The 14,487-nt window shown below is 37.3% G+C and overlaps 1 protein-coding gene across 7 annotated transcripts in view; it reads left to right on the top strand.

Annotated features, from left to right (window-relative positions):
* The window catches only part of ATG13 (autophagy related 13), a 40,161-nt gene that overhangs the window by 1,757 nt on the left and 23,917 nt on the right, over nt 1-14,487 (top strand). The gene's annotated exons all lie outside the window — the stretch shown is intronic.

Below are 14,487 nucleotides of genomic sequence, written 5' to 3'. Positions count from 1 at the left end.
TACTGTGTTTTTCCCTCAAGAGTGGTTATTAAAATTGAAGCAAAAACTGTAGATCTTCAGCTACTAAACACTCCGAGTTATGTCATTTTATTTAAGAACTAAATCAGCTGGACACAGTGGAGTCCTACCATGTAAGCATACTGGAATTGTACTGTATGGACGTGGGAGCAATAAATCTTTTTTTCCATTGTCTTTCCTGCCCCCATCCACCTAACTGTATTCGCTTATGACCTCCAAGACTCAGAGCAGCGTGTCCATAGAATAAATGCAAAAAATAGCCTAAGACATTTAATTTTCGAGCTTCCAAAGACCCACGTCCTACTATGTGACCGATTTTTCAAGGTTAATTTTGACTAGTCAGAAAATGCTCCCATGGTAGAATTTATTGCACCCACTCAATAAGGTGCGTTCCCAATACTCTGCAATTATATTTTGCTCAAGTGGGAGTAGAAGATATTTATTTCGGAATCTTTATCTGGAGAGAAGTAATTTAATCTTAGTAATGCCTAGAAATCCCTCAAACTTCATTTAAAAATATTTCTTTCCTTTTGAAATACTTTTTACTTCATTATAGAGGAGATGGATAATTATATGCATGACACTGGGCTGGCTAGATTCAGAGATGAAGAGTATAATTTTAAAATTTCTCACTGTTATGATTTTATTATTCAACTTAAGTTTTTGGGGTTTTTTTTGAATGGAAGAAAAGGATAGGGACTCACTGATGAAGAAATGCAGGCTGTTCAGCTAATATTTGAGCTACCATATTGCTTAAGACTTTTTGACTCGTACTTTGACTTGAGAGTCTTAAAGTATATACACTTGGCCAAAAGTTTATTCTTGAACAAAGCTTACCTAAACTTTAGGTGTGGATGGTTTGGAAGTCATTTCCAACTTGCGGTGTTGAGCTGAGTAAGATGAATTTCCATAAGGCATCATTTTTTCCTGCATGTTTAATAGAGGAAAAGGTGCCTGGGGTTGCTGGTCCTTGCTTCCTCTGTCAATTGTGGACCAGTAAAAACTGCAAGTAGTCCCTGATAGGATAAAGGCAGTGTAGCCAGGAATAATGCAAAGGAGGTTATCTCATCCTTGTTGCCCAGGGGGAAATGAAGAAATTTTTCTTAAGGTTGGGTTTTAAATCTTAAAAGGATTTTAAATCTTTAAAGGGATGTAAAATTAGTTTTAAATCTTTAAAAGAATTTTAAATCCTTAAAGGGATTTAAGATTAAGTTTAATTAGTTGTTTTTAAGTGTAGAATAAATGTGGGCTAGTTTATTAGTGAAATCCTCTAAATGCCAGTGTAGGTGGCACAGGAAATTTGTCTTGCCCTTGTTGGAGCCCCCATCTGCCCTTGGTTACAAGAGAAGGGATAAGATTGTGAACCACCACTACTTAGAAAAGCAACTCAATTAACATACACAGTAGACTGTCATCAATCATATTTTCACAGTAAAACTAAAGGTAAATAAATATTTATAGAAGTGATAACTTCGTATTATTGTTATTTTGGAAAATGCTACTTTCACTTTTGACTTGATTCATAGAAATGTGAAAGAAATACAGTCAAAATCATTTTATATTCTTTTCAGTTTTAAGGTTCCTTCCCGTTTCACATTTCTTTCTGTATTGCCCACAGCTATTAGGTTATTATGAGAGAGATTGTTAAGAAATATTTGTTGAGATTTAGATGTCCTATTTTAAAAATAAGCTTAAGGGTGTTTTTGCCCCTTAATCTATTTCTGTTGGAATTTTCAAGAAACTAGATATTGGCCTTATTCTTTGGACTGGTTTTTAAATTGTTCCTAGTTAATTAAGCATGGCTTTTATCTTAATTCCCACCTCCCATTTTCTTTGGTTTATTTTTATTTTACTTTCTGGTTTCTTAAACTGAATACTTATTTAAGTCTTTTTTAATTACAAAGACATTTAAGGATATAAATTTCCTCTGAATTCTCCTTTTGCTGTATCCCATTTGTTTTGTTGTCAAATATTCTGCATTTTGTTAAGTTCTAGATAATTTGTAACTTTGGTTTTTATTTCAGTGTGTATAATAAAATCTTAATGTGTATGTGGTTAACTTTTATTGTATATTTCTAATGTATTGGATTATGGGCAATAACATCTTAGAAACATTTTTTTTATGGTCAAGAGCATGATCAATCTATAGGGTCCCTTGAAACTGAAAGAATAATGTGAAAGGTAGAGTTGTATAACTAAGAACTTTATTGAGCATCTCATATGTGGCAAGTACTCTTTACAGAAACCATCTCATTTACTCCTCACCACAATCCTATGAAATAGGAATCATTATTTATCAACATTTTACAAAAAAGGAATGTGAGCTACAGAAAGACCGAGTGACTTGCCCTATGTCACTACATGTATATTAGACTGGTTTTATTATTCAGATCCTCTATATTTTTGTATATATCTACTTAAGTTCTCAAATAGGTCAAATAGGTATGTTGAATCTTCAGGTATTGTTTTGGTTTTATCAAGCTTTCCTAGTATCTCTAGGAATTTTTGCTTCATGTATTTTATTGCTATATTGCTTACATATAAAGGTTTATGGCCGTTATATTTTCAGAGATTATCATTTCTCAGTATCCCTTTTAATCTAATTTCATCACTTTTGGCCTGGAATTCTGTTATAAACATTGCCACTTCTGCTTTCTTTCTTTCATCTTCCCCTTTTTTTAAACTGAGTATATCTGCGTATTTTTTTATTTTCAAAACTTTCTTTGTAACTCTTTCAGGTAGGAAGGTGATTTCGATTGTTTAAACGTTTCTATTTTGCTTCTCGTTTGTCTACAAAGAACTTGCTAAATGGAAAAAATGATTTTTATAATTTAATAATAAGTCTGATGCCTGAAAGTGGGGAAATTACTCTTTTGTTCTGTTTGCACTTGAACTTCTACTTAACTATTTTTTCTTGTTAACTGTTCCTAATTTATCATATTGAACTTTTAAAACCTGAACCCAAGACATTAAAAAACTCTTATGTTAAAAATTGGAAAACATAGAAATTATTTTTGCAGCAGTTGATGTTAACTTCCCAGTTTTAAGGGCTGGAGATATTATCTAGAGCCATTTTTATATAATCTCTTGCCAATTATTCAGTTGTTTCTTTGAAATTATTTGCCCTTTCCTTCATTTTTTTTGACAATGCCACTTTAATCCATTGTGTAAATAATCCTACATTAATTCAGTAATGGTGGGATTGCTGAAATAGCTTCCAAACTGGTCTCTCTGCTTCTAGTCCCTAATTTACTTCATCTCCCCCTCTGTATTCAAATTGGTGTCCCTAAATCTTCACCTACAGGAGAATCTACATTGACTCCCTACTAATCTAATAGAGTCTCTTTCATTCACTTTCGTGACTCCCGAAGTAATCTGGCCAGACCATACTTATCCACTTTATTTATCTATCTTTACCTCTTTGGGTCATTTGGATTTGTCTCTATGAATGCCTGGTTTATTTTGCTGTGTGCCAGATATTGTATATGAAAAAGTGTAGAGATAATTTGTGGGCTAGGATATTATTTTCTTCCAGGATGAAATCATGTATGTTGTGGCAGAGGCTAAAGGCAGCCTTTATCCCACATTATTGAAGCTGAGAAATGTTTTTAAACTTTCATAATAAAAAGTTTTTTGAAGTTAGCTTAAAGTCATACAGATTACAACTACATTTAATTGTTTTCTGAGACAAAGAACAAAAATCCACTGTTTTTATAAATTAAAAAATAGCATATTTATTTGTGTTGTATATTATGTATTAAAAGGGAAAGGAGGAACAGAGAGGGACTGAAAACAAAGAAATACTTAGAGAAAAAGGAAAAGAAGACCCATGTGTAATATCTGTATTCTCTTTTATGTATTTAACGAGTTCACAAGTAAGCATATTTCTTCTTAGCTTGCCCACTCTTCTATCTCAGATGTGTAGTCTATTATATTGTCTTGTTCTTTTGAGTTCTTGGTGTTTCATTTCCATGTATAGCCTGTAAATTTTTAAAAAACTTTTATTTATTTTTAAGAGTCTTTTTCCAGGACCCATCATCTCCAAGTCAAGTAATTGTTTCAAGCTAGTTGTGGAGGGCGCAGCTCACAGAGAGAGGCCCATGTGGGGATCAAACCGGAAACCTAGTTGTTAAGAGCACTGCTCTCTAACCAACTGAGCTAACCGGCCACCCCCAGTCTGTAACTTTTTAAATTATGGATTCATCTAGCTAAAAGTTAGGAGGAAGTGTTGAGTGTGGCCAGGAAGCATGCTCTTGATGCAAGACTGAAACCTCCCTAGGCTCTTTCAGGCATGCTTCTGCCTGTTTCTAGGGGTTTCAGTGGTTTGGGACCACTTTTTAAGTTAATTTCTTGGCTTTTGGTTTCTTTACCATGCATGTAGGTAGTGTACTTTTGGATCTTACATCTCTGTACTTTACTGACTTACGCTTTTTAAGTTTTGAGAATGATTTGCCTACCTCCAAACTTTGCAATGATAGATGGCAAATCTCTTTATTGATTCTGTAGGAGTCTTCTGGCTTCTGTGATCAAGGAGCACTTGGCTCTGGGGTTTTATGCAGGGACTGGGTTTCTACCTGCCTGTAAGATTAAGGTCCTGCCTCCCACCCCCACTTTTATTCTCCTGTGTTCATTAGATGGACCTGACCTTGCTCTCCATAGGCCTCAGCTGCCTGGCATCACATTTCTCATGCCTGTGGCTTTCACTTACCTTTTTTCTGGAACCTGGGATCTCTCAATATTTCTGTTTCAGCTGTGTATCAAAACCTTTGTATTGTCATATTTTATCTGCGTTTTTATGTACTCATAGGTGAGGGGGATGACAACATCCGTTCAGTCCACCTTTTTTTATTTTTTCCATTGGGGAAGGGAACCAGGACTTTATTGGGGAACAGTGTGTACTTCCAGGACTTTTTTCCAAGTCAGGTTGTTGTCCTTTCAATCCTAGTTGTGGAGGGTGCCGTTCAGCTTCAAGTTGTTGTTCTTTCAGTCTTAGTTGTGAAGGGCGCAGCTCAGCTCCAGGTCCAGTTGCCGTTTTTAGTTGCAGGGGGCACAGCCACCATCCCTTGCGGGAGTCGAACCGGCAACCTTGTGGTTGAGAGCCCACTGGCCCATGTGGGAATTGAACCGGCAGCCCTCCGAGTTAGGAGCATGGAGCTCTAACCGCCCGATCCACAAGGCTGGCCCCATCAGTCCACCTTCTTGTTGGGCGTTCCCCTTATGTTTATCATGGTACAGTGCGTTGAACTCTTTGCCTGTTTACTCTAAGGCAAGGATATCCTGCGATGGGATCTTGGAAGTATGGCCAGAGCAGTCATTCAGTTATTGGAAAAATTGTATTAGAAATAGGTCCACCAGGAGACCTAATTTGGAAAACTTGTATGCTGGGTGAAAATTAGTTAAGTTCTCTACCCTTGTTTATCTTTACCCATCCATTTGATGAGAATGGAGTTTGTTTGTTAATTAAAAACAATTTTTTGAAAAATGTCAGATTTGCACAAAAATTGTAAGACTATTCCAGTCAGTGAACTCTCACGTATTCTTCACCTATATTCATGCATTATTCACTGTTTGCCACATTGCTCTACTTTTCTCTCTATGCATCATATACTGTATAAGATCTATAATATAGATCTTACTTTTTTCCTTTTTCTTTTTTTGCTGGACTGGTGAAAAGTTACTTGTATCTTTTAAGAACAGAGCATGGGCCAAGTGTAATTGTATCAAATTCAAGAACTGTAACACTGATGCAATATTGTTACCTAGTATCGTATATAGTCAGTATTATTCAAATGTTGCCAGTTGTTTCAATACTATCTTTTATAGCAACATTTTTTTAAAGTCAGAATCAAACATTGCATTTAGTTGTCATACTTCTTTAATTGCCTTTATTTTAAAACAGTTCTTCAACCTTTGTTTTTCTTTCTTAAGATTGACATTTTTGAAGAGTACAAGCTCATTAATTTATAAAATGTCTTTAAATTTAAGCTCATCCGATTGCTTCTTCATGGTTAGATTCAGATTATACAAGTTTAGCAGGAATGCTACATAAGTGATATGTCTTTTCACTACATCGTATCAAGAGGGGTATATCATTTTTTCTCTCGTTGATATATTTGTTTGATTACTTTGCTAAGATTGGGTCTACCAGACTTCCCTTTGTAATTAATAAGTAATCTGTGGGAAGACTGTGTAAATACCTTATTTGCCAACAAACTTTCACCCAGTGGTTTTATCATAGTTCTGTTATTATACATGTACTAATTGGCAACCTACTATAAAGAAGTATGTAACCTTCTCCCCGATTTATTGTACAACTGTCTTTGAAACCAGTGTTGGGGGAAATGTGAAAATCTTTGCTATAGAAAAAAATGACTACGGTGAGAAAAGATTGTCTCTGCTCTTCCACTGTTAGCTGGAGAAGCAAATGTAAAATTGTGAGTTTTAGTTTCAGTGCTCCCCAGACTTACATATTCTTGCATGATAAACATGCATTTAAAAGCACTTTATTGATACAAAGTGTTATTTAAATGCTTACTGATCTTGAAAATAATGTTTGTGCTGAGCATTTGTCAGCAAGCTTGTTTTTTTAATTGCAGACAAAATATCCTATTATCTTTGTAATAGTTTTGAGGTTATATGTTGTAGTTTGTGTGAATAGAAACAAGCATTATATATAAATATGAAAATAATATTGTTAATATGCCAGGAGCTGTTACTTAAAACAAATGAATTTGGTTAATAATATTCATCCTGAAAATAAATCAAGGAAATGTTATCTCTTCAGTATTAAATTAGTTCCATATATAAATTTGCTTTTTTTAAAAAGTGAAGTTTATCAAAAGAATTAGAAGACAAGCCACAGACTGAGAAAAAATATTTGCAAAAGACACATCTGATAAAAGACCATTATCCTCATAGATACAGACAACAGAAAGGTGATTACCAGAGTGGAAGGGGCTTTAGGTGAGGGTGAAGAGAGTAAAGGGCATCAAATATATGGTGATGGGAAAAGACTAGACTTTGGGTGGTGAGCACACAGTATACAGATGTTGAATTATATAATTCTACCTCAGAAATTTATATAATGTTATTAACCAGTGTCACCCCAGTATATTTAATTTAAAAAATTGAAATAAAGACTTGTATCTAAAACATACAAAGAGCTGTTAAAACACAATACAACAAACAACCCTATTAAAAAATGGGCCAAAGACCTTAACAGATATCTCATTGAAGCTATAGGAGCGGCAAAGAAGCATATGAAAAGATACTTAGCATCATATGTCATTAGTGAAATACAAATTAAAATAACAGTGAGATACTACTGCGTACCTATTAGAATGGCTAAAATCCAAAACCTTGACCACCAAATGTGGTGGAGGGTGTGGAACAACAGGGACTCTCATTCAGTGCTGGGGGGAATGGCAAATGTACAGCCACTTGAGGAGACAGTTGGGAGGTTTCTGACAAAACTAAACATACTCTTCCCATATGGTCCAGCAATGGCTCTCCTTGGTATTTACCCAAAGGAGTGGAAAACTTGCCCAGCACGAGATCTGAACCTCCTCTGGAGAAATTCAGTGTCCTCAGAAAAACCTCTGGATCCTGACACTTGAAGATTTTTTTTCAATTGAAGGGGGTTGGGGCAGCTTGTTCCTGATGACCCTCTGTGAGCTCCATCCATTTACCAGCCTCACTCAAAATGCCCTGAGTTTCTTCTTGGTTCCTCATGCTCAAGTGTGAATGAGATCACCAAGGATCACCAGTCACTTGACGAACACCTCTAATGTGGCTGCTAGTGTTTTTCAAGCCCAATGAAGGAGGGGCCTCCAGAGGTGGGAGTGGGAATGTCTCATATAGACTTTGATAACTGAAGTCCCTTAAGTTTTTTATTCAATGTTTCCGGACAGTTAATGCATGTCCAGTCTTCTAAACTTAGGGAGGCAGGGCAGTGCTGGCCTGAGTGGGTTCCTGAAGGGGGTGTGGAGCCCGGAGTGAGGTCTGTTTCTTCTGTGGGCTTTTAGATCATCCTCCTGTCCAGCCCTGTCTGCCACCTCACTTGAGATATTTGGTACCTGTAATTCCTTAGCCTTTCTTGGGCTCTGTGCTTCTCGGAGGAACTTGCTTCGTTTAGCGTTTCCCCCTCTGGCGGCTTGGATATCAGCGCTGCTCTGCTCAGTTAGCTATTTCTTCTGCTTTCCATCTTCTAGAACTTTGATGTCACTATCTCCATGCCTATTTCCTGTCTGTGTTCGTATGCTTTTTAAGCACCCCTTCTCTTGTCATTTCAATGTTATAGGCACGAGCAGAAGTGAACATTGAGACCTTTATACTTAATCAGTCTGTTCACTTGCCCCCCAATATTTTATTGACATCTTTCATTCGGTTGTTTCCTCTTCTGGGATTCTTTATAGCTTTTGTATTTCTGTTCTTTTGATTGGGGATTGGGAAGTTGAGATAAATGTTTTTTATCAACCTGTGTAAGTAGAACTCGTTTTTTTTCATTTGAACTTAGCATTTCAATGTGCAAGTAAGTAAAAGATTTAGAGAACTTGCCTATCTAGTATCCAATTAACCTTAGCTAATTATATGACTTGCACTTGAGCAGTGTTGTAGACTTTTCTGTCTAGTATTTGGATATTGGTCATTATCTACATCCATCACATGGCAATGGGAGAATTTGTTTAATGTTATCTTTTTGTTGTTGTGTTAAAATACAAATAACAAAGTTTACCACCTTAACCATTTTTAGTGTGCGGTTCAGGGGTGTTACATACATTCACATTGCTGTGCAGCCGTCCCCACCATGCATCCCCAGCTCTTTTCATCCTGTATAACTGAAACTCTAGTACTATAAAGGGTTTATTAAACAATAACTCCCCATTTTCTCCTCCCCCCAATTCCTGGCAACAATCATTGTACTTTCTGTCTCTATGGTTTTGACTTCTGTAAGTACCTCTTGGAAGTAGAATCACACAGTATTTGTCTCTTTGTGACTGGCTTATTTCACTTAGCAGAATGTCCTCAAGATTCATCCATATTCTAGTATGTGTCAGAATTTCCTTCCTTTTCAAGGTTGAGTAGTATTCCATTGTATGTACATACCACATTTTATCCATTATATTTTCAGATAATTGTTTTAAAACCTTTTAACATGGTACAAGTCTATATGTTCTAAACACTTGGGAATCTCAAAGACTTATTTGTTATGAATTTATATTAATGAAAATGATGTGCAAGGAATGTTGTTAAATTGAAATTGTTATTCAAGGCCCACTAAACCATTTTTGTTTTTTGTTAATTGTCTTAAGTCTTGAAGAAAGGTCTTGATTAAATGAGGTTATTAAACAAGAAAAGCTACAAGTAGTGAGTCCAGGGAAAATAGGTGTTGAAGCTTGAAGAGATAGCAATATTTGTGGGAAGCATTATGATGTAAAATGTTTTTTAACGTACTTAAACCATTTTAGGAAAGGTGACAGTAAAATTAATCAGATATATGTGGGTGGGAACCACATAGAATGTTTTGTAAATATAATATCTGAGATTATACATAGTAATTGGGTTAGGTCCCTAGGGCAAAAAATGTAATAAAGGAGGTAGTAACAGTGTTTCCCCGAAAATAAGACCTAACCGGAACATAAGCCCTAGCGTGATGTTTCAGGATGACATCCCCTGAGCATAAGCCCTAATGTGTCTTTTGGAGCAAACCTTACTATAAGACCCGGTCTTATTTTCGGGGAAACATAGAAGTAGCTGTGATGAACTTACATATTCAGCACATATGTAAGATTGATCCTGAAAGGGACAAGAAATGTGAAAGCTTGCAGAAGAGTTTGCTGCGACCTCACTGAGAGACGAGGATGCTAAGAGGTAAAATGGCCTTGACTTGAACTAAATGGTAACCGAGAAGCCCTACTTGGGCTTAGTCCTCTGGCAGCTGATGAATAGTAGCCTTGAAACCCCTGCCATCGGGGGTCTCCACCCTTAATGTACATCGTCATTTTGTCAATTATAAAATGTTGGTGACAGTGGTCTGCGGATCTAAAGAAAAGGAAGTCAAATACATACATTGTCTGGCAAGAAGGCTCTCTAGACTCTTGGCAAAATTCAAACCTGCTTGCCCCTGGGGTAGAGAAGGATCTATGAAGCTCATAGTGGGCTGATGCGATTTTAGCTTCCTACAATGTTCTCCTTTCAGGAAGAGCAATGTGTTGATTGCTTCTCATTTGTCTACTTGGCAGTTTTATTTCTCAGTAAATTGGATTTATAGTTAAAAACTGTCTCTTATAACTGAAGTTGTTCCTAAAACCTTGACTGAGTTAATAAAATTAGTTTCCTGAGCATGTACATTCATGGACTAGACCCTAGTCCAGGATTATTTGCTCTTTTCAGTGACCAAGATCTTACCCGAAAGTGCCAGCAAGCCTCTGATTACCTTTTCAAAGTCATTTCACCTATTTTCCCTGCTAATTTTCATGGAGTCTTGAAATACAGACTGAGGAGTTTGCCAAAAGCTCTGGAGCAGCGGAGCAACATGATGGTATACTGCTTTAATAAGATTAGCCTTTGAGCAGTTTGCCTGAGGCTTACAGTATAATCTAGAAGATGCTACCGAGGGAAATTTACTTACAACCTCTTAGGTTCAGTAGCAGGGGGCCTCAAATTAAACTGGCAAAAGACAGATTAGCAAGAGAAAAGACAGCTTATTAATGCCTGCAAAGTGTATACCACAGCACTGCGTGGTGATGAATTACTCACAGATGGGTTAGAATTTGGGACTTACATGCCTGACTTAGTAGGAGAAAGGAGCAGGGAGAAAAGGCTTTTATGGAAAGAACAAATATGTTTCTTTAGGAAAGACAACTAGGTCTTTAGGAGAACAAATGGTAGATAAGAAAGTTTGTGGTAATAATAGTTTGTGTAGGTACAGCTTCTTCATGGCCGTGAAACTCCTCCAGAGAGGGAATTATGGTGGGTTTTCTCTTGGTCTGTTTCCTGGGAATAGAAGTCATCCTGTAGTGGGAATTTGTGGCCGTCCTCATTTTTCACAAGTTTCTGCTTTTAGTTAGATAAGGGAAGCTCCAAGAAGGTTTCTACATCTGTTGAATCTCAAATGTCTTCATCCTAAAATACTCTTTATGCCATAGTAGCTTATTTTGGGATGGCACATCCTGATCCCCTTCAAAGGTAAAGTAACTAACCGAGTGACTCTCTTCCAAATAAGAAATGACACCCAGGTAAGGTAGCATCTATTGAAATGAATATGCAGCAAATATAAAGGATTTTGTATAGGCAAGAGTTGGAAGGATTTAGTAACTGGCTAGTATAGTACAGGGCAGAAGAAAGCAAAGAATTCAATTGTAGATCTTTTTTCGTGTTTGTACCAAATTTCCCTCATTATTCCTTGGAGCACTCAAAGAAGGGATTCTGCAAAGAGCAAACCATAGGATAACCTTGATGTTAACCTGAAGTTAAAAAGCTGAAATGAGAGGAAACGTGTTTATTTGGGATCAAAGAATTGCAAGTCAGGGAGCACAGATTCTGGCAGAAACCCAAATAGTGTCCTGATTACAGGGTGAAAGCAGAGTGTTTTTATGAGAAAAAGGAAAGGGATAATTACATGAAAATAAGAAAAAAAAATTCCTCTTGGTGCTGACAAGCTGAGCTACTCTTAGTTATAGGTGATTGGTTACTGATTCTATCTCCAGATAGAACGTCCATAATAATCAGTCCTTGTGATCAGTATGTCAGCTTTTTTGCTGACTTTAAAAACAGTGTTTATAAAACAATTGTGATTTAGCTCAGTCCAAAGGTTTGACCTAGTGAAAGTTTCAAGGAGCAAGATGAACAATGCAGTTCCTTTGGAATGGTTTCTCCAGCTCCATTTATGTCATGTTTCACACAGACTGTAAAAAATGATAAATTAGGCCCTAAGGGAAGCTCTCATGCCTGAGCGGTAACTTTTTCCCCAGTGGAGACCTCACCCCTTTTGGCTCAATCACATTCTAGTTACATAATCCTTTTAGTGCTTCCAGGGGTACAGGAAGTCAGCAGTCATTGTGCCACTATAACGTTTGCATTGGTAGACGCTCTGGTGGGGGGAACACAATTCCCCACTTGAGCATAAACTAAGAGTGGCACAGTCCTGCGCTCCTCTTACCTCAGCTCATCGCAGTGTTGCCGCAGAGCTGGGAGCTGTTTAGCCCTAAAAGGCGTTTTTATATTTTTTAACATTTGTTAGTGTTCTTCTTAACCAGAATTAGGAAGATCTGAGAGGGGTACATGTTTTAAGTGCTGTCAACATACAAATGATAGACCCCCAAAGGCAAGTCCTTTATCATTTGGATCACTTCAGGCTTTCACCTGTTCTCCATCACACTGAGGTAGCTTATTGTGACAGTTACTGCTGCTTCTCACAGGTGTTTTGTTTCTCCTTCGTTCGTTTCTTCCCCCTCCCTATAAATTCACTCAGATATCCCTGTCCTATGGGAAAAGGCTTTTAACAGAACAGCCTGAGCCCTTTTCTGTCTAACTTCTCAGAAATAGCTGAGTCCTTTCCTCACTACCACTCTAAGAAACCATCCTTTCAAAGGTCATTGGGCATACAATGCTACATCCAGTGGCCTTTTTCTCACCTTTTGAGGATGTAGAAAAGCAGAATATGTCGCCCCAAAATATACCTCTTTGACATAAAAATTATTTTGAGCTGAAGGCAATTAAGCAGCAGCAAATGCAGGAAAACCTCTCTCTACTCTCCCCGCTTTCTGCGTGAAGGCAGGACATAGTCTCCTTGTACTGGACACAGACTCCTGTTAGCCCAGGGAAGGCACCCGAGGAATCTACAAACACCTTACTCTACCAGTCTCCTCCCGTATGCAGACCTTCCCACAGTTTTTGGCCCTTGATTCCTAGAACTGCTCTGTCCTGTCCTTTCCCTACAAATGTGTTGTTCTTGGTGGATAGTCCTGTATAAGGTGCAGTGCTAAGCCACCACTGGGAGTTATTTTACTTAATGTTTCTCCTGTGTGATTTGTGCTGCACATGTTCAAAAGCTGTTTTTCTCCTGTTAGTTTGTCTTTTTGTTAGAGCCCCAGGGTAAAGTTTTGCCTCCTCCACAAGAACTTTATATTGTTTGACCATCCCTTCAATCTTGAAAGTTTTGTATCCCTTCGATTTCAGTGAAAACTGTTCAGAAATCATTTTGCCTCCTATTTGTATGATTAGTTCTTACATTTCTCTTTATGATTTTTTTATGCAGATATTACCCTAGAGTCTTTGTTATTTTCTTTTTTCTATTCTGTTCCTTGGTGATTTCGTCTACTGCTATAGTTTTAACTGTCTTCTTTTTTAGAATATCCACTTCTGTCTCCTTTAACCTCAGTCTTAACTTTTTCCATTAGTTCCAGACTTGGCATTTTCAGACAGGTCTTTCGGGTGTTTCTAATTCAGCCTATTAAAACTGGCTAAAAATAATGAACCTCCACCCCAAACTTAAACCACATATAGAAATTAATGTGCAATGGTTCATGAATCTAAATGTGAAAGATAAACAGTAATGCTTCTAGGAGACAATGTAGACTATTTTCATGACTTTGAGATAAAAAAAATTATTAGCAGGGCACGAAAAAGGACTAACCATCAAAGGAAAAGTTAATGAATTGGACTTATTAAAATCAAGAACCTTTGATCTTCAAAGGACTCCATTAGGGGCTACTACTCAGCAATAAAAAGAAACTATCGACAAAGAACACAACATGGATGAATCTCAAAATAATTATACTGAGTGAAAGAAGTCAAACAAAGCATACGTGTTATATGATTTAATTTCTGTAAGACTCTAGAAAAATGCAGGCAGCGATCATAGTGATAAGCAGATCAGAGGTTGTGTAAGGTTGGGGGCGCTGAGGAGGGGCTGGAGGGAGAGATGACGAAAGAACGTGAGGAGACTTTGGGGAGAAATGGGTGTGTTCGCTATTTTGTGGTAATGGTTTTACAGTTATAAACATGTCAAAACATATGTCAAAATATATTGTTTATTGTCAGTTATACCTCAAAAAATGCTGTTTTTAACGTGGAAATAAACAAAGACCACCCAAATGAGAAAGGCTATTTGTTCAGAGCTTATGGCAGAGACTTGAAGGCAGGGAGACCAGTAAGAAACTTGAGATAAAAGGGAAGGCTTCAGGTATGTTCTGATTTGGGGCTATTGACCTGGGGAAGCTGCAGGTGGCCTAGCTACAAGTGGGGGCCTCCTATGGAATTGGTTGGGGTACATTTTTGGTTTTCTCTTGTTGGTCCTAAGTTGGAAGCAGGGACAAAAATTAAGGATGCTGTTAGTTATTCATTATTTTGGTGCCAGTTTTTACAAGGATTATTGTTTGACTTCCTGGCCTAGTTGATAGAGATAGTCTGGCTTCCCTGACTCATTACTGTAAGTAGTAGGCCGACTTCTTGGACTAGCTAGTGGAG

Source organism: Rhinolophus hipposideros, assembly GCF_964194185.1.
Source record: "Rhinolophus hipposideros genome assembly, chromosome: 10".
Taxonomy (NCBI): domain Eukaryota; kingdom Metazoa; phylum Chordata; class Mammalia; order Chiroptera; family Rhinolophidae; genus Rhinolophus; species Rhinolophus hipposideros.
This window is presented reverse-complemented; position numbering and strand designations above follow the sequence as displayed.